Source organism: Phalangium opilio, unplaced genomic scaffold, assembly GCF_054372755.1.
Source record: "Phalangium opilio isolate 3A_F unplaced genomic scaffold, DU_Popi_V2 ptg000046l_1, whole genome shotgun sequence".
NCBI lineage: Eukaryota > Metazoa > Arthropoda > Arachnida > Opiliones > Phalangiidae > Phalangium > Phalangium opilio.
The window spans coordinates 2,251,191-2,270,673 of record NW_028324169.1 but is presented as its reverse complement, the minus strand read 5'-3'; the positions used below and the strand labels follow the sequence as shown (position 1 = coordinate 2,270,673).

Sequence of the window (19,483 nt, the reverse complement as noted above, 5' to 3'; positions counted from 1 at the left end):
ATAATAACACATATCTATGTGTTAGTGGTTATCACGTCCGCTTTACATGCGGAAAGTCCCAGGTTCGAGCCCTGGTAGATACATGTTTTGATCATCGTAATTATACATAATAATAAGGTAGATCTCTTAGAAAACTCACAATAACCAGGTGTCTATGGTGTAGTGGTTATCACGTCCGCCTAAAACGCGGAAGGTGTCAGGTTCGAGCCCTGATAGATACATGTTTTGACCATCGTGATCAGACATAGTAATAAGCTAGATCTCTTCGAAAACTTAAATTAACACGTATCTATGGTGTAGAGGTTATCACGTCCGCTTTACACGCGGAAGGTCCCAGGTTTGAGCCCTGGTAGATACATGTTTTGACCATCGTGATTAGACATAATAATAAGGTAGATCTTTTCGAAAACTCACAATAACCAAGTATCTATGGTGTAGTGGTTATCACGTCCGACTAACACGCGGAAGGTCCCAGGTTCGTGCCCTGATAGATACATGTTTAGACCATCGTGATTAGACATAGTAATAAGCTAGATCTCTTCGAAAACTTAAATTAACACGTATCTATGGTGTAGTGGTTATCACGTCCGCTTTACACGCGGAAGGTCCCAGGTTCGAGCCCTGATAGATACATGTTTTGACCATCGTGATTAGACATAGTAATAAGCTAGATCTCTTCGAAAACTTAAATTAACACGTATCTATGGTGTAGTGGTTATCACGTCCGCTTTACACGCGGAAGGTCCCAGGTTCGAGCCCTGGTAGATACATGTTTTGATCATCGTAATTATACATAATAATAAGGTAGATCTCTTAGAAAACTCACAATAACCAGGTGTCTATGGTGTAGTGGTTATCACGTCCGCCTAAAACGCGGAAGGTGTCAGGTTCGAGCCCTGATAGATACATGTTTTGACCATCGTGATTAGACATAGTAATAAGCTGGATCGCTTCGAAAACTTTATATTAACACGTATCTATGGTGTGGTGGTTATCACGTCCGCCTAACACGCGGAAGTTCCCAGGTTCGAGCCCTGGTAGATACATGTTTTGACCATCGTGATTAGACATAATAATAAGGTAGATCTCTTCGAAAACTCATAATAACCAAGTATATATGATGTAGTGGTTATCACGTCCGCCTAACACGCGGAAGGTGTCAGGTTCGAGCCCTGATAGATACATGTTTTGACCATCGTGATTAGACATAGTAATAAGCTGGATCTCTTCGAAAACTTTATATTAACACGTATCTACAGTGTAGTGGTTATCACATCCGCCTAACACGCGGAAGTTCCCAGGTTCGAGCCCTGGTAGATACATGTTTTGACCATCGTGATTAGACATAATAATAAGGTAGATCTCTTCGAAAACTCATAATAACACGTATCTATGGTGTGGTGGTTATCACGTCTGCCTAACACTCGGAAGGTCCCAGGTTTGAGAACTGGTAGGGACATGTTTTGACCATCGTGATTAGACATAATAATAAGGTAGATCTCTTCGAAAACTTTATATTAACACGTATCTATGGTGTGGTAGTTATCACGTCTGCCTAACACTCGGAAAGTCCCAGGTTTGAGAACTGGTAGGGACATGTTTTGACCATCGTGATTAGACATAATAATAAGGTAGGTCTCTTCGAAAACTAAGGATAGCCAAGTATCTATGGTGTAGTGGTTATCACGTTCGCTTTACACGCGGAAAGTCTCAGGTTCGAGCCCTGATAGATAAGTGTTTTGACCATCGTGATTAGACATAGTAATAAGCTGGATCTCTTCGAAAACTTTATATTAACACGTATCTACAGTGTAGTGGTTATCACATCCGCCTAACACGCGGAAGTTCCCAGGTTCGAGCCCTGGTAGATACATGTTTTGACCATCGTGATTAGACATAATAATAAGGTAGATCTCTTCGAAAACTCATAATAACCAAGTATATATGATGTAGTGGTTATCACGTCCGCCTAACACGCGGAAGGTGTCAGGTTCGAGCCCTGATAGATACATGTTTTGACCAACGTGATTAGTTATAGTTTTAAGCTAGATCTCTTCGAAAACTTTATATTAACACGTATCTATGGTGTGGTGGTTATCACGTCTGCCTAACACTCGGAAGATCCCAGGTTTGAGAACTGGTAGGGACATGTTTTGACCATCGTGATTAGACATAATAATAAGGTAGATCTCTTCGAAAACTTTATATTAACACGTATCTATGGTGTGGTAGTTATCACGTCTGCCTAACACTCGGAAAGTCCCAGGTTTGAGAACTGGTAGGGACATGTTTTGACCATCGTGATTAGACATAATAATAAGGTAGGTCTCTTCGAAAACTAAGGATAGCCAAGTATCTATGGTGTAGTGGTTATCACGTCCGCCTAACACGTGGAAGGTGTCAGGTTCGAGCCCTGGTAGGGACATGTTTTGACCATCGTGATTAGACATAATAATAAGGTTGATCTCTTCGAAAACTCACAATATCCAAGTATCTATGGTGTAGTGGTTATCACGTCCGCCTAACACGTGGAAGGTGTCAGGTTCGAGCCCTGATAGATACATGTTTTGACCATCGTGATTAGACATAGTAATAAGCTAGATCTCTTCGAAAAGTTTATATTAACACGTATCTATGGTGTAGTGGTTATCACATCCGCTTAACACGCGGAAGGTCCCAGGTTCGAGGCCTGGTAGGTACATGTTTTGACCATCGTGATTAGACATAGTAATAAGCTGGATCTCTTCGAAAACTTTATGTTAATACGTATCTATGGTGTGGTGGTTATCACGTCCGCCTAACACGCGGAAGGTCCCAGGTTCGAGCCCTGGTAGATACATGTTTAGACCATCGTGATTAGACATAATAATAAGGTAGATCTCTTCGAAAACTCACAATAACCAAGTATCTATGGTGTAGTGGTTATCACGTCCGCCTAACATGCGGAAGGTCCCAGGTTCGAGCCCTGGTAGGGACATGGTTGGACCATCGTGATTAGACATAATAATAGGGTAGATCTCTTCGAAAACTCACAATAACGAAGTATCTATGGTGTAGTGGTTATCACGTCCGCCCAACACGCGGAAGGTGTCAGGTTCGAGCCCTGATAGATACATGTTTTGACCATCGTGATTAGACATAGTAATAAGCTAGATCTCTTCGAAAACTTAAATTAACACGTATCTATGGTGTAGTGGTTATCACGTCTGCCTAACACGCTGATAGTCCCAGGTTTGAGCGCTGGTAGGGATATGTTTTGACCATCGTGATTATAGACATAATAATAAGGTAGATCTCTTCGAAAACTCCCAATAGCCAAGTATATATGGTGTAGTGGTTATCACGTCCGCCTAACACGCGAAAGGTGTCAGGTTCGAGCCCTGATAGATACATGTTTTGACCATCGTGATTAGACATAGTAATAAGCTGGATCTCTTCGAAAACTTTATATTAACACGTGTCTATGGTGTGGTGGTTATCACGTCTGCCTAACACGCGGAAGGTCCCAGGTTCGAGCCCTGGTAGATACATGTTTTGACCATCGTGATTAGACATAATAATAAGGTAGATCTCTTCGAAAACTCACAATAACCAAGTATCTATGGTGTAGTGGTTATCACACCCGCCTAACACGCGGAAGGTGTCAGGTTCGTGCCCTGATAGATACATGTTTAGACCATCGTGATTAGACATAGTAATAAGCTAGATCTCTTCGAAAACTTAAATTAACACGTATCTATGGTTTAGTGGTTATCACGTCCGCTTTACACGCGGAAGGTGGCGGGTTCGAGCCCTGATAGATACATGTTTTGACCATCGTGATTAGACATAGTAATAAGCTACATCTCTTCGAAAACTTAAATTAACACGTATCTATGGTGTAGTGGTTATCACGTCCGCTTTACACGCGGAAGGTCCCAGGTTCGAGCCCTGGTAGATACATGTTTTGACCATCGTGATTAGACATAATAATAAGGTAGATCTCTTCGAAAACTCACAATAACCAAGTATCTATGGTGTAGTGGTTATCACGTCCGCCAAACACGCGGAAGGTCCCAGGTTCGTGCCCTGATAGATACATGTTTTGACCATCGTGATTAGACATAGTAATAAGCTAGATCTCTTCGAAAACTTTATAATAACACGTATCTATGGTGTAGTGGTTATCACGTCAGCTTTACACGCGGAAGGTCTCAGGTTCGAGCCCTGATAGATACATGTTTTCACCATCGTGATTAGACATAGTAATAAGCTAGATCTCTTCGAAAAATTTATAATAACACGTATCTATGGTGTAGTGGTTATCACGTCCGCTTTACACGCGGAAGGTCCCAGGTTCGAGCCCTGGTAGATACATGTTTTGATCATCGTGATTATACATAATAATAAGGTAGATCTCTTAGAAAACTCACAATAACCAAGTATCTATGGTGTAGTGGTTATCACGTCCGCCTAAAACGCGGAAGGTCCCGGTTTCGAGTCCTGGTAGACACATGTTTTGACCATCGTGATTAGACATAATAATAAGCTAAATCTCTTCGAAAACTTAAATTAACACGTATCTATGGTGTAGAGGTTATCACGTCCGCTTTACACGCGGAAGGTCCCAGGTTCGTGCCCTGATAGATACATGTTTAGACCATCGTGATTAGACATAGTAATAAGCTAGATCTCTTCGAAAACTTAAATTAACACGTATCTATGGTGTAGTGGTTATCACGTCCGCTTTACACGCGGAAGGTCCCAGGTTTGAGCCCTGGTAGATACATGTTTTGACCATCGTGATTAGACATAATAATAAGGTAGATCTCTTCGAAAACTCACAATAACCAAGTATCTATGGTGTAGTGGTTATCACGTCCGACTAACACGCGGAAGGTCCCAGGTTCGTGCCCTGATAGATACATGTTTAGACCATCGTGATTAGACATAGTAATAAGCTAGATCTCTTCGAAAACTTAAATTAACACGTATGTATGGTGTAGTGGTTATCACGTCCGCTTTACACGCGGAAGGTCCCAGGTTCGAGCCCTGATAGATACATGTTTTGACCATCGTGATTAGACATAGTAATAAGCTAGATCTCTTCGAAAACTTAAATTAACACGTATCTATGGTGTAGTGGTTATCACGTCCGCTTTACACGCGGAAGTTCCCAGGTTCGAGCCCTGGTAGATACATGTTTTGACCATCGTGATTAGACATAATAATAAGGTAGATCTCTTCGAAAACTCACAATAACTAAGTATCTATGGTGTAGTGGTTATCACGTCCGCCTAACACGCGGAAGGTCCCAGGTTCGTGCCCTGATAGATACATGTTTTGACCATCGTGATTAGACATAGTAATAAGCTAGATCTCTTCGAAAGCTTTATAATAACACATATCTATGTGTTAGTGGTTATCACGTCCGCTTTACATGCGGAAAGTCCCAGGTTCGAGCCCTGGTAGATACATGTTTTGATCATCGTAATTATACATAATAATAAGGTAGATCTCTTAGAAAACTCACAATAACCAGGTGTCTATGGTGTAGTGGTTATCACGTCCGCCTAAAACGCGGAAGGTGTCAGGTTCGAGCCCTGATAGATACATGTTTTGACCATCGTGATCAGACATAGTAATAAGCTAGATCTCTTCGAAAACTTAAATTAACACGTATCTATGGTGTAGAGGTTATCACGTCCGCTTTACACGCGGAAGGTCCCAGGTTTGAGCCCTGGTAGATACATGTTTTGACCATCGTGATTAGACATAATAATAAGGTAGATCTTTTCGAAAACTCACAATAACCAAGTATCTATGGTGTAGTGGTTATCACGTCCGACTAACACGCGGAAGGTCCCAGGTTCGTGCCCTGATAGATACATGTTTAGACCATCGTGATTAGACATAGTAATAAGCTAGATCTCTTCGAAAACTTAAATTAACACGTATCTATGGTGTAGTGGTTATCACGTCCGCTTTACACGCGGAAGGTCCCAGGTTCGAGCCCTGATAGATACATGTTTTGACCATCGTGATTAGACATAGTAATAAGCTAGATCTCTTCGAAAACTTAAATTAACACGTATCTATGGTGTAGTGGTTATCACGTCCGCTTTACACGCGGAAGGTCCCAGGTTCGAGCCCTGGTAGATACATGTTTTGATCATCGTAATTATACATAATAATAAGGTAGATCTCTTAGAAAACTCACAATAACCAGGTGTCTATGGTGTAGTGGTTATCACCTCCGCCTAAAACGCGGAAGGTGTCAGGTTCGAGCCCTGATAGATACATGTTTTGACCATCGTGATTAGACATAGTAATAAGCTGGATCGCTTCGAAAACTTTATATTAACACGTATCTATGGTGTGGTGGTTATCACGTCCGCCTAACACGCGGAAGTTCCCAGGTTCGAGCCCTGGTAGATACATGTTTTGACCATCGTGATTAGACATAATAATAAGGTAGATCTCTTCGAAAACTCATAATAACCAAGTATATATGATGTAGTGGTTATCACGTCCGCCTAACACGCGGAAGGTGTCAGGTTCGAGCCCTGATAGATACATGTTTTGACCATCGTGATTAGACATAGTAATAAGCTGGATCTCTTCGAAAACTTTATATTAACACGTATCTACAGTGTAGTGGTTATCACATCCGCCTAACACGCGGAAGTTCCCAGGTTCGAGCCCTGGTAGATACATGTTTTGACCATCGTGATTAGACATAATAATAAGGTAGATCTCTTCGAAAACTCATAATAACACGTATCTATGGTGTGGTGGTTATCACGTCTGCCTAACACTCGGAAGGTCCCAGGTTTGAGAACTGGTAGGGACATGTTTTGACCATCGTGATTAGACATAATAATAAGGTAGATCTCTTCGAAAACTTTATATTAACACGTATCTATGGTGTGGTAGTTATCACGTCTGCCTAACACTCGGAAAGTCCCAGGTTTGAGAACTGGTAGGGACATGTTTTGACCATCGTGATTAGACATAATAATAAGGTAGGTCTCTTCGAAAACTAAGGATAGCCAAGTATCTATGGTGTAGTGGTTATCACGTTCGCTTTACACGCGGAAAGTCTCAGGTTCGAGCCCTGATAGATAAGTGTTTTGACCATCGTGATTAGACATAGTAATAAGCTGGATCTCTTCGAAAACTTTATATTAACACGTATCTACAGTGTAGTGGTTATCACATCCGCCTAACACGCGGAAGTTCCCAGGTTCGAGCCCTGGTAGATACATGTTTTGACCATCGTGATTAGACATAATAATAAGGTAGATCTCTTCGAAAACTCATAATAACCAAGTATATATGATGTAGTGGTTATCACGTCCGCCTAACACGCGGAAGGTGTCAGGTTCGAGCCCTGATAGATACATGTTTTGACCAACGTGATTAGTTATAGTTTTAAGCTAGATCTCTTCGAAAACTTTATATTAACACGTATCTATGGTGTGGTGGTTATCACGTCTGCCTAACACTCGGAAGATCCCAGGTTTGAGAACTGGTAGGGACATGTTTTGACCATCGTGATTAGACATAATAATAAGGTAGATCTCTTCGAAAACTTTATATTAACACGTATCTATGGTGTGGTAGTTATCACGTCTGCCTAACACTCGGAAAGTCCCAGGTTTGAGAACTGGTAGGGACATGTTTTGACCATCGTGATTAGACATAATAATAAGGTAGGTCTCTTCGAAAACTAAGGATAGCCAAGTATCTAAGGTGTAGTGGTTATCACGTCCGCCTAACACGTGGAAGGTGTCAGGTTCGAGCCCTGGTAGGGACATGTTTTGACCATCGTGATTAGACATAATAATAAGGTTGATCTCTTCGAAAACTCACAATATCCAAGTATCTATGGTGTAGTGGTTATCACGTCCGCCTAACACGTGGAAGGTGTCAGGTTCGAGCCCTGATAGATACATGTTTTGACCATCGTGATTAGACATAGTAATAAGCTAGATCTCTTCGAAAAGTTTATATTAACACGTATCTATGGTGTAGTGGTTATCACATCCGCTTAACACGCGGAAGGTCCCAGGTTCGAGGCCTGGTAGGTACATGTTTTGACCATCGTGATTAGACATAGTAATAAGCTGGATCTCTTCGAAAACTTTATGTTAATACGTATCTATGGTGTGGTGGTTATCACGTCCGCCTAACACGCGGAAGGTCCCAGGTTCGAGCCCTGGTAGATACATGTTTAGACCATCGTGATTAGACATAATAATAAGGTAGATCTCTTCGAAAACTCACAATAACCAAGTATCTATGGTGTAGTGGTTATCACGTCCGCCTAACATGCGGAAGGTCCCAGGTTCGAGCCCTGGTAGGGACATGGTTGGACCATCGTGATTAGACATAATAATAGGGTAGATCTCTTCGAAAACTCACAATAACGAAGTATCTATGGTGTAGTGGTTATCACGTCCGCCCAACACGCGGAAGGTGTCAGGTTCGAGCCCTGATAGATACATGTTTTGACCATCGTGATTAGACATAGTAATAAGCTAGATCTCTTCGAAAACTTAAATTAACACGTATCTATGGTGTAGTGGTTATCACGTCTGCCTAACACGCTGATAGTCCCAGGTTTGAGCGCTGGTAGGGATATGTTTTGACCATCGTGATTATAGACATAATAATAAGGTAGATCTCTTCGAAAACTCCCAATAGCCAAGTATATATGGTGTAGTGGTTATCACGTCCGCCTAACACGCGAAAGGTGTCAGGTTCGAGCCCTGATAGATACATGTTTTGACCATCGTGATTAGACATAGTAATAAGCTGGATCTCTTCGAAAACTTTATATTAACACGTGTCTATGGTGTGGTGGTTATCACGTCTGCCTAACACGCGGAAGGTCCCAGGTTCGAGCCCTGGTAGATACATGTTTTGACCATCGTGATTAGACATAATAATAAGGTAGATCTCTTCGAAAACTCACAATAACCAAGTATCTATGGTGTAGTGGTTATCACACCCGCCTAACACGCGGAAGGTGTCAGGTTCGAGCCCTGATAGATACATGTTTTGACCATCGTGATTAGACATAGTAATAAGCTGGATCTCTTCGAAAACTTTATATTAACACGTATCTATGGTGTGGTGGTTATCACGTCTGCCTAACACGCGGAAGGTCCCAGGTTTGAGCGCTGTAAGGGACATGTTTTGACCATCGTGATTAGACATAATAATAAGGTAGATCTCTTCGAAAACTCGGAATAACCAAGAGTCTATGGTGTAGTGGTTATCACGTTCGCTTTACACGCGGAAGGTCTCAGGTTCCAGCCCTGATAGATAAGTGTTTTGACCATCGTGATTAGACATAGTTATATAGCTAGATCTCTTCGAAAACTTTATATTAACACGTATCTATGGTGTAGTGGCTACCACGTCCGCCTAACACGCGGAAGGTCCCAGGTTCGAGCCCTAGTAGGGAAATGTTTTGACCATCGTGATTAGACATAATAATAAGGTAGATCTCTTCGAAAACTTTATTTTAACACGTATCTACAGTGTAGTGGTTAACACGTCCGCCTAACACGCGGAAGGTCCCAGGTTCGAGCCCTGGTAGATACATATTTCGACCATCGTGATTAGACATAATAATAATAAGGTATTTCTCTTCGAAAACTCACAATAACCAAGTATCTATGGTGTAGTGCTTATCACGTCCGCTTTACACGCGGAAGGTCCCAGGTTCGAGCCCCGATAGATACATGTTTTGACCATCGTGATTAGACATAACAATAAGCTGGATCTCTTCGAAAACTGTATATTAACGCGTATCTATGGTGTGGTGGTTATCACGTCCGCCTAACACGCGGAAGGTCCCAGGTTCGAGCTCTGGTAGATACATGTTTCGACCATCGTGATTAGACATAATAATAAGGTAGATCTCTTCGAAAACTCATAATAACCAAGTATATATGATGTAGTGGTTATCACGTCCGCCTAACACGCGGAAGGTGTCAGGTTCGAGCCCTGATAGATACATGTTTTGACCAACGTGATTAGACATAGTTATAAGCTAGATCTCTTCGAAAATTTTATATTAACACTTATCTTTGGTGTAGTGGCTACCACGTCCGCCTAACACGCGGAAGGTCCCAGGTTCGAGCCCTGGTAGGGACATGGTTGGACCATCGTGATTAAACATAATAATAGGGTAGATCTCTTCGAAAACTCACAATAACCAAGTATCTATGGTGTAGTGGTTATCACGTCCGCCAAACACGCGGAAGGTGTCAGGTTCGAGCACTGATAGATACATGTTATGACCATCGTGATTAGACATGGTAATAAGCTAGATCTCTTCGAAAGCTTAAATTAACACGTATCTATGGTGTAGTGGTTATCACATCCGCTTAACACGCGGAAGGTCCCAGGTTCGAGGCCTGGTAGGTACATGTTTTGACCATCGTGATTAGACATAGTAATAAGCTGGATCTCTTCGAAAACTCACAATAACCAAGTATCTATGGTGTAGTGGTTATCACGTCCGCCTAACACGTGGAAGGTGTCAGGTTCGAGCCCTGGTAGATACATGTTTAGACCATCGTGATTAGACATAATAATAAGGTAGATCTCTTCGAAAACTCACAATAACCAAGTATCTATGGTGTAGTGGTTATCACGTCCGCCTAACATGCGGAAGGTCCCAGGTTCGAGCCCTGGTAGGGACATGGTTGGACCATCGTGATTAGACATAATAATAGGGTAGATCTCTTCGAAAACTCACAATAACGAAGTATCTATGGTGTAGTGGTTATCACGTCCGCCAAACACGCGGAAGGTGTCAGGTTCGAGCCCTGATAGATACATGTTATGACCATCGTGATTAGACATGGTAATAAGCTAGATCTCTTCGAAAGCTTAAATTAACACGTATCTATGGTGTAGTGGTTATCACGTCCGCCTAACACGCGGAAGGTCCCAGGTTCAAGCCCTGATAGATACATGTTTTGACCATCGTGATTAGACATAGTTATAAGCTGGATCTCTTAGAAAACTTTATATTAACACGTATCTATGGTGTAGTGGTTATCACGTCTGCCTAACACGCTGAAGGTCCCAGGTTTGAGCGCTGGTAGGGATATGTTTTGACCATCGTGATTATAGACATAATAATAAGGTAGATCTCTTCGAAAACTCCCAATAGCCAAGTATATATGGTGTAGTGGTTATCACGTCCGCCTAACACGCGAAAGGTGTCAGGTTCGAGCCCTGATAGATACATGTTTTGACCATCGTGATTATACATAGTTATAAGCTGGATCTCTTAGAAAACTTTATATTAACACGTATCTATGGTGTAGTGGTTATCACGTCTGCCTAACACGCGGAAGGTCCCAGGTTCGAGCCCTGGTAGATACATGTTTTGACCATCGTGATTAGACATAATAATAAGGTAGATCTCTTCGAAAACTCACAATAACCAAGTATCTATGGTGTAGTGTTTATCACGTCCGCCTAACACGCGGAAGGTGTCAGGTTCGAGCCCTGATAGATAAGTGTTTTGACCATCGTGATTAGACATAGTTATAAGCTAGATCTCTTCGAAAACTTTATATTAACACGTATCTATGGTGTAGTGGCTACCACGTCCGCCTAACACGCGGAAGGTCCCAGGTTCGAGCGCTGGTAGGGAAATGTTTTGACCATCGTGATTAGACATAATAATAAGGTAGATCTCTTCGAAAACTTTATTTTAACACGTATCTACAGTGTAGTGGTTAACACGTCCGCCTAACACGCGGAAGGTCCCAGGTTCGAGCCCTGGTAGATACATGTTTAGACCATCATGATTAGACATAATAATAAGGTAGATCTCTTCGAAAACTCACAATAACCAAGTATCTATGGTGTAGTGGTTATCACGTCCGCTTTACACGCGGAAGGTGTCAGGTTCGAGCCCTGATAGATACATGTTTGGACTATCGTCATAGACATAGTAATAAGCTGGATCTCTTCGAAAACCTTATATTAACACGTATCTATGGTGTAGTGGTTATCACGTCTGCCTAACACGCGGAAGGTGTCAGGTTCGAGCCCTTGTAGGGACATGTTTTGACCATCGTGATTAGACATAATAATAAGGTAGATCTCTTCGAAAACTCACAATAATCAAGTATCTATGGTGTAGTGATTATCACGTCCGCCTAACACGCGGAAGGTCCCAGGTTCGAGCCCTGGTAGGGACATGTTTGGACCATCGTGATTAGACATAATAATAGGGTAGATCTCTTCGAAAACTTAAAATAACCAAGTGTCTATGGTGTAGTGGTTATCACGTCCGCCTAACACGCGGAAGGTGTCAGGTTCGAGCCCTGATAGATACATGTTTTGACCATCGTGATTAGACATAGTAATAAGCTGGATCTCTTCGAAAACTTGATATTAACACGTATCTATGGTGTGGTGGTTATCACGTCTGCCTAACACGCGGAAGGTCCCAGGTTCGAGCCCTGGTAGATACATGTTTTGACCATCGTGATTAGAGATAATAATAAGGTAGATCTCTTCGAAAACTCACAATAACCAAGTATCTATGGTGTAGTGGTTAACACGTCCGCCTAACACGCGGAAGGTTCCAGGTTCGAGCCCTGGTAGATACATGTTTAGACCATCGTGATTAGACATAATAATAAGGTAGATCTCTTCGAAAACTCACAATAATCAAGTATCTATGGTGTAGTGATTATCACGTCCGCCTAACACGCGGAAGGTCCCAGGTTCGAGCCCTGGTAGATACATATTTCGACCATCGTGATTAGACATAATAATAATAAGGTATTTCTCTTCGAAAACTCACAATAACCAAGTATCTATGGTGTAGTGGTTATCACGTCCGCTTTACACGCGGATGGTCCCAGGTTCGAGCCCTGGTAGATACATGTTTGGACTATCGTGATAGTCATAGTAATAAGCTGGATCTCTTCGAAAACCTTATATTAACACGTATCTATGGTGTAGTGGTTATCACGTCTGCCTAACACGCGAAAGGTCCCAGGTTTGAGCGCTGGTATTGATATGTTTTGACCATCGTGATTAGACATAATAATAAGGTAGATCTCTTCGAAAACTCACAATAGCCAAGTATCTATGGTGTGGTGATTATCACGTCCGCCTAACACGCGGAAGGTCCCAGGTTCGAGCCCTGGTAGGGACATGTTTGGACCATCGTGATTAGACATAATAATAGGGTAGATCTCTTCGAAAACTTAAAATAACCAAGTATCTATGGTGTAGTGGTTATCACGTCCGCCTAACACGCGGAAGGTGTCAGGTTCGAGCACTGATAGATACATGTTATGACCATCGTGATTAGACATGGTAATAAGCTAGATCTCTTCGAAAGCTTAAATTAACACGTATCTATGGTGTAGTGGTTATCACATCCGCTTAACACGCGGAAGGTCCCAGGTTCGAGGCCTGGTAGGTACATGTTTTGACCATCGTGATTAGACATAGTAATAAGCTGGATCTCTTCGAAAACTCACAATAACCAAGTATCTATGGTGTAGTGGTTATCACGTCCGCCTAACACGTGGAAGGTGTCAGGTTCGAGCCCTGGTAGATACATGTTTAGACCATCGTGATTAGACATAATAATAAGGTAGATCTCTTCGAAAACTCACAATAACCAAGTATCTATGGTGTAGTGGTTATCACGTCCGCCTAACATGCGGAAGGTCCCAGGTTCGAGCCCTGGTAGGGACATGGTTGGACCATCGTGATTAGACATAATAATAGGGTAGATCTCTTCGAAAACTCACAATAACGAAGTATCTATGGTGTAGTGGTTATCACGTCCGCCAAACACGCGGAAGGTGTCAGGTTCGAGCCCTGATAGATACATGTTATGACCATCGTGATTAGACATGGTAATAAGCTAGATCTCTTCGAAAGCTTAAATTAACACGTATCTATGGTGTAGTGGTTATCACGTCCGCCTAACACGCGGAAGGTCCCAGGTTCAAGCCCTGATAGATACATGTTTTGACCATCGTGATTAGACATAGTTATAAGCTGGATCTCTTAGAAAACTTTATATTAACACGTATCTATGGTGTAGTGGTTATCACGTCTGCCTAACACGCTGAAGGTCCCAGGTTTGAGCGCTGGTAGGGATATGTTTTGACCATCGTGATTATAGACATAATAATAAGGTAGATCTCTTCGAAAACTCCCAATAGCCAAGTATATATGGTGTAGTGGTTATCACGTCCGCCTAACACGCGAAAGGTGTCAGGTTCGAGCCCTGATAGATACATGTTTTGACCATCGTGATTATACATAGTTATAAGCTGGATCTCTTAGAAAACTTTATATTAACACGTATCTATGGTGTAGTGGTTATCACGTCTGCCTAACACGCGGATGGTCCCAGGTTCGAGCCCTGGTAGATACATGTTTTGACCATCGTGATTAGACATAATAATAAGGTAGATCTCTTCGAAAACTCACAATAACCAAGTATCTATGGTGTAGTGTTTATCACGTCCGCCTAACACGCGGAAGGTGTCAGGTTCGAGCCCTGATAGATAAGTGTTTTGACCATCGTGATTAGACATAGTTATAAGCTAGATCTCTTCGAAAACTTTGTATTAACACGTATCTATGGTGTAGTGGCTACCACGTCCGCCTAACACGCGGAAGGTCCCAGGTTCGAGCGCTGGTAGGGAAATGTTTTGACCATCGTGATTAGACATAATAATAAGGTAGATCTCTTCGAAAACTCACAATAACCAAGTATCTATGGTGTAGTGGTTATCACGTCCGCTTTACACGCGGAAGGTGTCAGGTTCGAGCCCTGATAGATACATGTTTGGACTATCGTGATAGACATAGTAATAAGCTGGATCTCTTCGAAAACCTTATATTAACACGTATCTATGGTGTAGTGGTTATCACGTCTGCCTAACACGCGGAAGGTGTCAGGTTCGAGCCCTGATAGATACATGTTTTGACCAACGTGATAAGACATAGTTATAAGCTAGATCTCTTCCAAAACTTTATATTAACACGTATCTATGGTGTAGTGGCTACCACGTCCGCCTAACTCGCGGAAGGTCCCAGGTTCGAGCCCTTGTAGGGACATGTTTTGACCATCGTGATTAGACATAATAATAAGGTAGATCTCTTCGAAAACTCACAATAATCAAGTATCTATGGTGTAGTGATTATCACGTCCGCCTAACACGCGGAAGGTCCCAGGTTCGAGCCCTGGTAGGGACATGTTTGGACCATCGTGATTAGACATAATAATAGGGTAGATCTCTTCGAAAACTTAAAATAACCAAGTATCTATGGTGTAGTGGTTATCACGTCCGCCTAACACGCGGAAGGTGTCAGGTTCGAGCCCTGATAGATACATGTTTTGACCATCGTGATTAGACATAGTAATAAGCTGGATCTCTTCGAAAACTTGATATTAACACGTATCTATGGTGTGGTGGTTATCACGTCTGCCTAACACGCGGAAGGTCCCAGGTTCGAGCCCTGGTAGATACATGTTTTGACCATCGTGATTAGAGATAATAATAAGGTAGATCTCTTCGAAAACTCACAATAACCAAGTATCTATGGTGTAGTGGTTAACACGTCCGCCTAACACGCGGAAGGTTCCAGGTTCGAGCCCTGGTAGATACATGTTTAGACCATCGTGATTAGACATAATAATAAGGTAGATCTCTTCGAAAACTCACAATAATCAAGTATCTATGGTGTAGTGATTATCACGTCCGCCTAACACGCGGAAGGTCCCAGGTTCGAGCCCTGGTAGATACATATTTCGACCATCGTGATTAGACATAATAATAATAAGGTATTTCTCTTCGAAAACTCACAATAACCAAGTATCTATGGTGTAGTGGTTATCACGTCCGCTTTACACGCGGATGGTCCCAGGTTCGAGCCCTGGTAGATACATGTTTGGACTATCGTGATAGTCATAGTAATAAGCTGGATCTCTTCGAAAACCTTATATTAACACGTATCTATGGTGTAGTGGTTATCACGTCTGCCTAACACGCGAAAGGTCCCAGGTTTGAGCGCTGGTATTGATATGTTTTGACCATCGTGATTAGACATAATAATAAGGTAGATCTCTTCGAAAACTCACAATAGCCAAGTATCTATGGTGTGGTGGTTATCACGTCCGCCTAACACGCGGAAGGTCCCAGGTTCGAGCCCTGGTAGAAACGTGTTTTGACCATCGTGATTAGACATAATAATAAGGTAGATCTCTTCGAAAACTCATAATAACCAAGTATATATGATGTAGTGGTTATCACGTCCGCCTAACGCGCGGAAGGTGTCAGGTTCGAGCCCTGATAGATACATGTTTTGACCAACGTGATTAGACATAGTTATAAGCTGGATCTCTTCGAAAACTTTATATTAACACGTATCTATGGTGTAGTGGCTATCACGTCCGCTTTACACGCGGAAGGTCCCAGGTTCGAGCCCTGGTAGATACATGTTTTGACCATCGTGATTAGACATAATAATAATAAGGTATTTCTCTTCGAAAACTCACAATAACCAAGTATCTATGGTGTAGTGGCTATCACGTCCGCTTTACACGCGGAAGGTGTCAGGTTCGAGCCCTGATAGATACATGTTTGGACTATCGTGATAGACATAGTAATAAGCTGGATCTCTTCGAAAACCTTATATTAACACGTATCTATGGTGTAGTGGTTATCACGTCTGCCTAACACGCGGAAGGTGTCAGGTTCGAGCCCTGATAGATACATGTTTTGACCAACGTGATAAGACATAGTTATAAGCTAGATCTCTTCCAAAACTTTATATTAACACGTATCTATGGTGTAGTGGCTACCACGTCCGCCAAACTCGCGGAAGGTCCCAGGTTCGAGCCCTTGTAGGGACATGTTTTGACCATCGTGATTAGACATAATAATAAGGTAGATCTCTTCGAAAACTCACAATAATCAAGTATCTATGGTGTAGTGATTATCACGTCCGCCTAACACGCGGAAGGTCCCAGGTTCGAGCCCTGGTAGGGACATGTTTGGACCATCGTGATTAGACATAATAATAGGGTAGATCTCTTCGAAAACTTAAAATAACCAAGTATCTATGGTGTAGTGGTTAACACGTCCGCCTAACACGCGGAAGGTTCCAGGTTCGAGCCCTGGTAGATACATGTTTAGACCATCGTGATTAGACATAATAATAAGGTAGATCTCTTCGAAAACTCACAATAATCAAGTATCTATGGTGTAGTGATTATCACGTCCGCCTAACACGCGGAAGGTCCCAGGTTCGAGCCCTGGTAGATACATGTTTTGACCATCGTGATTAGACATAATAATAAGGTAGATCTCTTCGAAAACTCACAATAACCAAGTATCTATGGTGTAGTGGTTATCACGTCCGCTTTACACGCGGAAGGTCCTAGGTTCGAGCCCTGATAGATACATGTTTGGACTATCGTGATAGACATAGTAATAAGCTGGATCTCTTCGAAAACCTTATATTAACACGTATCTGTGGTGTAGTGGTTATCACGTCTGCCTAACACGCGGAAGGTCCCAGGTTCGAGCCCTGGTAGATACGTGTTTTGACCATCGTGATTAGACATAATAATAAGGTAGATCTCTTCGAAAACTCATAATAACCAAGTATATATGATGTAGTGGTTATCACGTCCGCCTAACGCGCGGAAGGTGTCAGGTTCGAGCCCTGATAGATACATGTTTTGACCAACGTGATTAGACATAGTTATAAGCTAGATCTCTTCGAAAACTTTATATTAACACGTATCTATGGTGTAGTGGCTACCACGTCCGCCTAACTCGCGGAAGGTCCCAGGTTCGAGCCCTGGTAGGGACATATTTTGACCATCGTGATTAGACATAATAATAAGGTAGATCTCTTCGAAAACTCACAATAATCAAGTATCTATGGTGTAGTGATTATCACGTCCGCCTAACACGCGGAAGGTCCCAGGTTCGAGCCCTGGTAGATACATATTTCGACCATCGTGATGAGACATAATAATAGGGTAGATCTCTTCGAAATCTCACAATAACCAAGTATCTATGGTGTAGTGGTTATCACGTCCGCCTAACACGCGGAAGTTGTCAGGTTCGAGCCCTGATAGATACATGTTTTGACCATCGTGATTAGACATAGTAATAAGCTGGATCTCTTCGAAAACTTTATATTAACACGTATCTATGGTGTGGTGGTTATCACGTCTGCCTAACACGCGGAAGGTCCCAGGTTCGAGCCCTGGTAGGGACATGTTTTGACCATCGTGATTAGACATAATAATAAGGTAGATCTCTTCGAAAACTCACAATAAACAAGTATCTATGGTGTAGTGATTATCACGTCCGCCTAACACGCGGAAGGTCTCAGGTTCCAGCCCTGATAGATAAGATTTTTGACCATCGTGATTAGACATAGTTATAAGCTAGATCTCTTCGAAAACTTTATATTAACACGTATCTATGGTGTAGTGGCTACCACGTCCGCCTAACACGCGGAAGGTCCCAGGTTCGAGCCCTGGTAGGGACATATTTTGACCATCGTGATTAGACATAATAATAAGGTAGATCTCTACGAAAACTCACAATAATCAAGTATCTATGGTGTAGTGATTATCACGTCCGCCTAACACGCGGAAGGTCTCAGGTTCCAGCCCTGATAGATAAGTGTTTTGACTATCGTGATTAGACATAGTTATAAGCTAGATCTCTTCGAAAACTTTATATTAACACGTATCTATGGTGTAGTGGCTACCACGTCCGCCTAACACGCGGATGGTCCCAGGTTCGAGCCCTGGTAGGGAAATGTTTTGACCATCGTGATTAGACATAATAATAAGGTAGATCTCTTCGAAAACTTTATATTAACACGTATCTATGGTGTAGTGGCTACCACGTCCGCCTAACTCGCGGAAGGTCCCAGGTTCGAGCCCTGGTAGGGACATGTTTGGACCGTCGTGATTAGACATAATAATAGGGTAGATCTCTTCGAAAACTCACAATAACCAAGTATCTATTTTGACCATCGTGATTAGACATAGTAATAAGCTGGATCTCTTCGAAAACTTTATATTAACACGTATCTATGGTGTGGTGGTTATCACGTCTGCCTAACACGTGGAAGGTCCCAGGTTCCAGCCCTGATAGATAAGTGTTTTGACCATCGTGATTAGACATAATAATAAGGTAGATTTCTTCGAAAACTCATAATAACCAAGTATATATGATGTAGTGGTTATCACGTCCGCCTAACACGCGGAAGGTGTCAGGTTCGAGCCCTGATAGATACATGTTTTGACCATCGTGATTAGACATAGTAATAAGCTGGATCTCTTCGAAAACTTTATATTAACACGTATCTATGGTGTTGTGGTTATCACGTCTGCCTAACACGCGGAAGGTCCCAGGTTCGAGCCCTGGTAGGGACATGTTTTGACCATCGT

The 19,483-nt window shown here is 42.3% G+C and overlaps 43 non-coding genes across 43 annotated transcripts; all 43 read left to right on the top strand.

Annotated features, from left to right (window-relative positions):
- The first annotated feature begins 148 nt into the window (after nt 1–148).
- TRNAF-AAA (transfer RNA phenylalanine (anticodon AAA)) lies at nt 149–221 on the top strand. The gene has a single exon. It is a non-coding gene; the product is annotated as a tRNA-Phe (tRNA).
- Nucleotides 222–560: 339 nt separating this feature from the next.
- TRNAV-UAC (transfer RNA valine (anticodon UAC)) lies at nt 561–633 on the top strand. Its single transcript has one exon. It is a non-coding gene; the product is annotated as a tRNA-Val (tRNA).
- Nucleotides 634–697: 64 nt separating this feature from the next.
- Nucleotides 698–770, top strand: TRNAV-UAC (transfer RNA valine (anticodon UAC)). Its single transcript has one exon. It is a non-coding gene; the product is annotated as a tRNA-Val (tRNA).
- Nucleotides 771–835: 65 nt separating this feature from the next.
- Nucleotides 836–908, top strand: TRNAF-AAA (transfer RNA phenylalanine (anticodon AAA)). The gene has a single exon. It is a non-coding gene; the product is annotated as a tRNA-Phe (tRNA).
- Nucleotides 909–2,628: 1,720 nt separating this feature from the next.
- Nucleotides 2,629–2,701, top strand: TRNAV-AAC (transfer RNA valine (anticodon AAC)). The gene has a single exon. It is a non-coding gene; the product is annotated as a tRNA-Val (tRNA).
- Nucleotides 2,702–2,766: 65 nt separating this feature from the next.
- On the top strand, nt 2,767–2,839 carry TRNAV-AAC (transfer RNA valine (anticodon AAC)). The gene has a single exon. It is a non-coding gene; the product is annotated as a tRNA-Val (tRNA).
- A 65-nt stretch (nt 2,840–2,904) lies between these two features.
- TRNAV-AAC (transfer RNA valine (anticodon AAC)) lies at nt 2,905–2,977 on the top strand. The gene has a single exon. It is a non-coding gene; the product is annotated as a tRNA-Val (tRNA).
- Nucleotides 2,978–3,869: 892 nt separating this feature from the next.
- Nucleotides 3,870–3,942, top strand: TRNAV-UAC (transfer RNA valine (anticodon UAC)). Its single transcript has one exon. It is a non-coding gene; the product is annotated as a tRNA-Val (tRNA).
- A 341-nt stretch (nt 3,943–4,283) lies between these two features.
- On the top strand, nt 4,284–4,356 carry TRNAV-UAC (transfer RNA valine (anticodon UAC)). The gene has a single exon. It is a non-coding gene; the product is annotated as a tRNA-Val (tRNA).
- Nucleotides 4,357–4,421: 65 nt separating this feature from the next.
- On the top strand, nt 4,422–4,494 carry TRNAF-AAA (transfer RNA phenylalanine (anticodon AAA)). Its single transcript has one exon. It is a non-coding gene; the product is annotated as a tRNA-Phe (tRNA).
- A 201-nt stretch (nt 4,495–4,695) lies between these two features.
- TRNAV-UAC (transfer RNA valine (anticodon UAC)) lies at nt 4,696–4,768 on the top strand. The gene has a single exon. It is a non-coding gene; the product is annotated as a tRNA-Val (tRNA).
- Nucleotides 4,769–5,107: 339 nt separating this feature from the next.
- Nucleotides 5,108–5,180, top strand: TRNAV-UAC (transfer RNA valine (anticodon UAC)). The gene has a single exon. It is a non-coding gene; the product is annotated as a tRNA-Val (tRNA).
- A 341-nt stretch (nt 5,181–5,521) lies between these two features.
- On the top strand, nt 5,522–5,594 carry TRNAF-AAA (transfer RNA phenylalanine (anticodon AAA)). The gene has a single exon. It is a non-coding gene; the product is annotated as a tRNA-Phe (tRNA).
- A 339-nt stretch (nt 5,595–5,933) lies between these two features.
- TRNAV-UAC (transfer RNA valine (anticodon UAC)) lies at nt 5,934–6,006 on the top strand. Its single transcript has one exon. It is a non-coding gene; the product is annotated as a tRNA-Val (tRNA).
- Nucleotides 6,007–6,070: 64 nt separating this feature from the next.
- TRNAV-UAC (transfer RNA valine (anticodon UAC)) lies at nt 6,071–6,143 on the top strand. The gene has a single exon. It is a non-coding gene; the product is annotated as a tRNA-Val (tRNA).
- A 65-nt stretch (nt 6,144–6,208) lies between these two features.
- TRNAF-AAA (transfer RNA phenylalanine (anticodon AAA)) lies at nt 6,209–6,281 on the top strand. Its single transcript has one exon. It is a non-coding gene; the product is annotated as a tRNA-Phe (tRNA).
- A 1,720-nt stretch (nt 6,282–8,001) lies between these two features.
- TRNAV-AAC (transfer RNA valine (anticodon AAC)) lies at nt 8,002–8,074 on the top strand. Its single transcript has one exon. It is a non-coding gene; the product is annotated as a tRNA-Val (tRNA).
- Nucleotides 8,075–8,139: 65 nt separating this feature from the next.
- Nucleotides 8,140–8,212, top strand: TRNAV-AAC (transfer RNA valine (anticodon AAC)). The gene has a single exon. It is a non-coding gene; the product is annotated as a tRNA-Val (tRNA).
- Nucleotides 8,213–8,277: 65 nt separating this feature from the next.
- On the top strand, nt 8,278–8,350 carry TRNAV-AAC (transfer RNA valine (anticodon AAC)). The gene has a single exon. It is a non-coding gene; the product is annotated as a tRNA-Val (tRNA).
- A 1,171-nt stretch (nt 8,351–9,521) lies between these two features.
- Nucleotides 9,522–9,594, top strand: TRNAV-AAC (transfer RNA valine (anticodon AAC)). Its single transcript has one exon. It is a non-coding gene; the product is annotated as a tRNA-Val (tRNA).
- Nucleotides 9,595–10,351: 757 nt separating this feature from the next.
- On the top strand, nt 10,352–10,424 carry TRNAV-AAC (transfer RNA valine (anticodon AAC)). Its single transcript has one exon. It is a non-coding gene; the product is annotated as a tRNA-Val (tRNA).
- Nucleotides 10,425–10,627: 203 nt separating this feature from the next.
- On the top strand, nt 10,628–10,700 carry TRNAV-AAC (transfer RNA valine (anticodon AAC)). Its single transcript has one exon. It is a non-coding gene; the product is annotated as a tRNA-Val (tRNA).
- Nucleotides 10,701–10,902: 202 nt separating this feature from the next.
- On the top strand, nt 10,903–10,975 carry TRNAV-AAC (transfer RNA valine (anticodon AAC)). Its single transcript has one exon. It is a non-coding gene; the product is annotated as a tRNA-Val (tRNA).
- Nucleotides 10,976–11,318: 343 nt separating this feature from the next.
- On the top strand, nt 11,319–11,391 carry TRNAV-AAC (transfer RNA valine (anticodon AAC)). Its single transcript has one exon. It is a non-coding gene; the product is annotated as a tRNA-Val (tRNA).
- A 341-nt stretch (nt 11,392–11,732) lies between these two features.
- Nucleotides 11,733–11,805, top strand: TRNAV-AAC (transfer RNA valine (anticodon AAC)). The gene has a single exon. It is a non-coding gene; the product is annotated as a tRNA-Val (tRNA).
- Nucleotides 11,806–11,870: 65 nt separating this feature from the next.
- TRNAV-UAC (transfer RNA valine (anticodon UAC)) lies at nt 11,871–11,943 on the top strand. Its single transcript has one exon. It is a non-coding gene; the product is annotated as a tRNA-Val (tRNA).
- Nucleotides 11,944–12,559: 616 nt separating this feature from the next.
- Nucleotides 12,560–12,632, top strand: TRNAV-AAC (transfer RNA valine (anticodon AAC)). The gene has a single exon. It is a non-coding gene; the product is annotated as a tRNA-Val (tRNA).
- A 65-nt stretch (nt 12,633–12,697) lies between these two features.
- TRNAV-AAC (transfer RNA valine (anticodon AAC)) lies at nt 12,698–12,770 on the top strand. The gene has a single exon. It is a non-coding gene; the product is annotated as a tRNA-Val (tRNA).
- Nucleotides 12,771–12,838: 68 nt separating this feature from the next.
- TRNAV-UAC (transfer RNA valine (anticodon UAC)) lies at nt 12,839–12,911 on the top strand. Its single transcript has one exon. It is a non-coding gene; the product is annotated as a tRNA-Val (tRNA).
- A 477-nt stretch (nt 12,912–13,388) lies between these two features.
- Nucleotides 13,389–13,461, top strand: TRNAV-AAC (transfer RNA valine (anticodon AAC)). The gene has a single exon. It is a non-coding gene; the product is annotated as a tRNA-Val (tRNA).
- Nucleotides 13,462–13,664: 203 nt separating this feature from the next.
- On the top strand, nt 13,665–13,737 carry TRNAV-AAC (transfer RNA valine (anticodon AAC)). The gene has a single exon. It is a non-coding gene; the product is annotated as a tRNA-Val (tRNA).
- A 202-nt stretch (nt 13,738–13,939) lies between these two features.
- Nucleotides 13,940–14,012, top strand: TRNAV-AAC (transfer RNA valine (anticodon AAC)). Its single transcript has one exon. It is a non-coding gene; the product is annotated as a tRNA-Val (tRNA).
- Nucleotides 14,013–14,355: 343 nt separating this feature from the next.
- TRNAV-AAC (transfer RNA valine (anticodon AAC)) lies at nt 14,356–14,428 on the top strand. Its single transcript has one exon. It is a non-coding gene; the product is annotated as a tRNA-Val (tRNA).
- A 341-nt stretch (nt 14,429–14,769) lies between these two features.
- Nucleotides 14,770–14,842, top strand: TRNAV-UAC (transfer RNA valine (anticodon UAC)). Its single transcript has one exon. It is a non-coding gene; the product is annotated as a tRNA-Val (tRNA).
- Nucleotides 14,843–15,320: 478 nt separating this feature from the next.
- TRNAV-AAC (transfer RNA valine (anticodon AAC)) lies at nt 15,321–15,393 on the top strand. Its single transcript has one exon. It is a non-coding gene; the product is annotated as a tRNA-Val (tRNA).
- A 203-nt stretch (nt 15,394–15,596) lies between these two features.
- Nucleotides 15,597–15,669, top strand: TRNAV-AAC (transfer RNA valine (anticodon AAC)). The gene has a single exon. It is a non-coding gene; the product is annotated as a tRNA-Val (tRNA).
- Nucleotides 15,670–15,734: 65 nt separating this feature from the next.
- On the top strand, nt 15,735–15,807 carry TRNAV-AAC (transfer RNA valine (anticodon AAC)). The gene has a single exon. It is a non-coding gene; the product is annotated as a tRNA-Val (tRNA).
- Nucleotides 15,808–15,875: 68 nt separating this feature from the next.
- TRNAV-UAC (transfer RNA valine (anticodon UAC)) lies at nt 15,876–15,948 on the top strand. Its single transcript has one exon. It is a non-coding gene; the product is annotated as a tRNA-Val (tRNA).
- Nucleotides 15,949–16,426: 478 nt separating this feature from the next.
- TRNAV-UAC (transfer RNA valine (anticodon UAC)) lies at nt 16,427–16,499 on the top strand. The gene has a single exon. It is a non-coding gene; the product is annotated as a tRNA-Val (tRNA).
- A 619-nt stretch (nt 16,500–17,118) lies between these two features.
- Nucleotides 17,119–17,191, top strand: TRNAV-AAC (transfer RNA valine (anticodon AAC)). The gene has a single exon. It is a non-coding gene; the product is annotated as a tRNA-Val (tRNA).
- Nucleotides 17,192–17,256: 65 nt separating this feature from the next.
- Nucleotides 17,257–17,329, top strand: TRNAV-AAC (transfer RNA valine (anticodon AAC)). Its single transcript has one exon. It is a non-coding gene; the product is annotated as a tRNA-Val (tRNA).
- Nucleotides 17,330–17,531: 202 nt separating this feature from the next.
- TRNAV-AAC (transfer RNA valine (anticodon AAC)) lies at nt 17,532–17,604 on the top strand. The gene has a single exon. It is a non-coding gene; the product is annotated as a tRNA-Val (tRNA).
- Nucleotides 17,605–17,945: 341 nt separating this feature from the next.
- On the top strand, nt 17,946–18,018 carry TRNAV-AAC (transfer RNA valine (anticodon AAC)). The gene has a single exon. It is a non-coding gene; the product is annotated as a tRNA-Val (tRNA).
- Nucleotides 18,019–19,483: the final 1,465 nt, after the last annotated feature.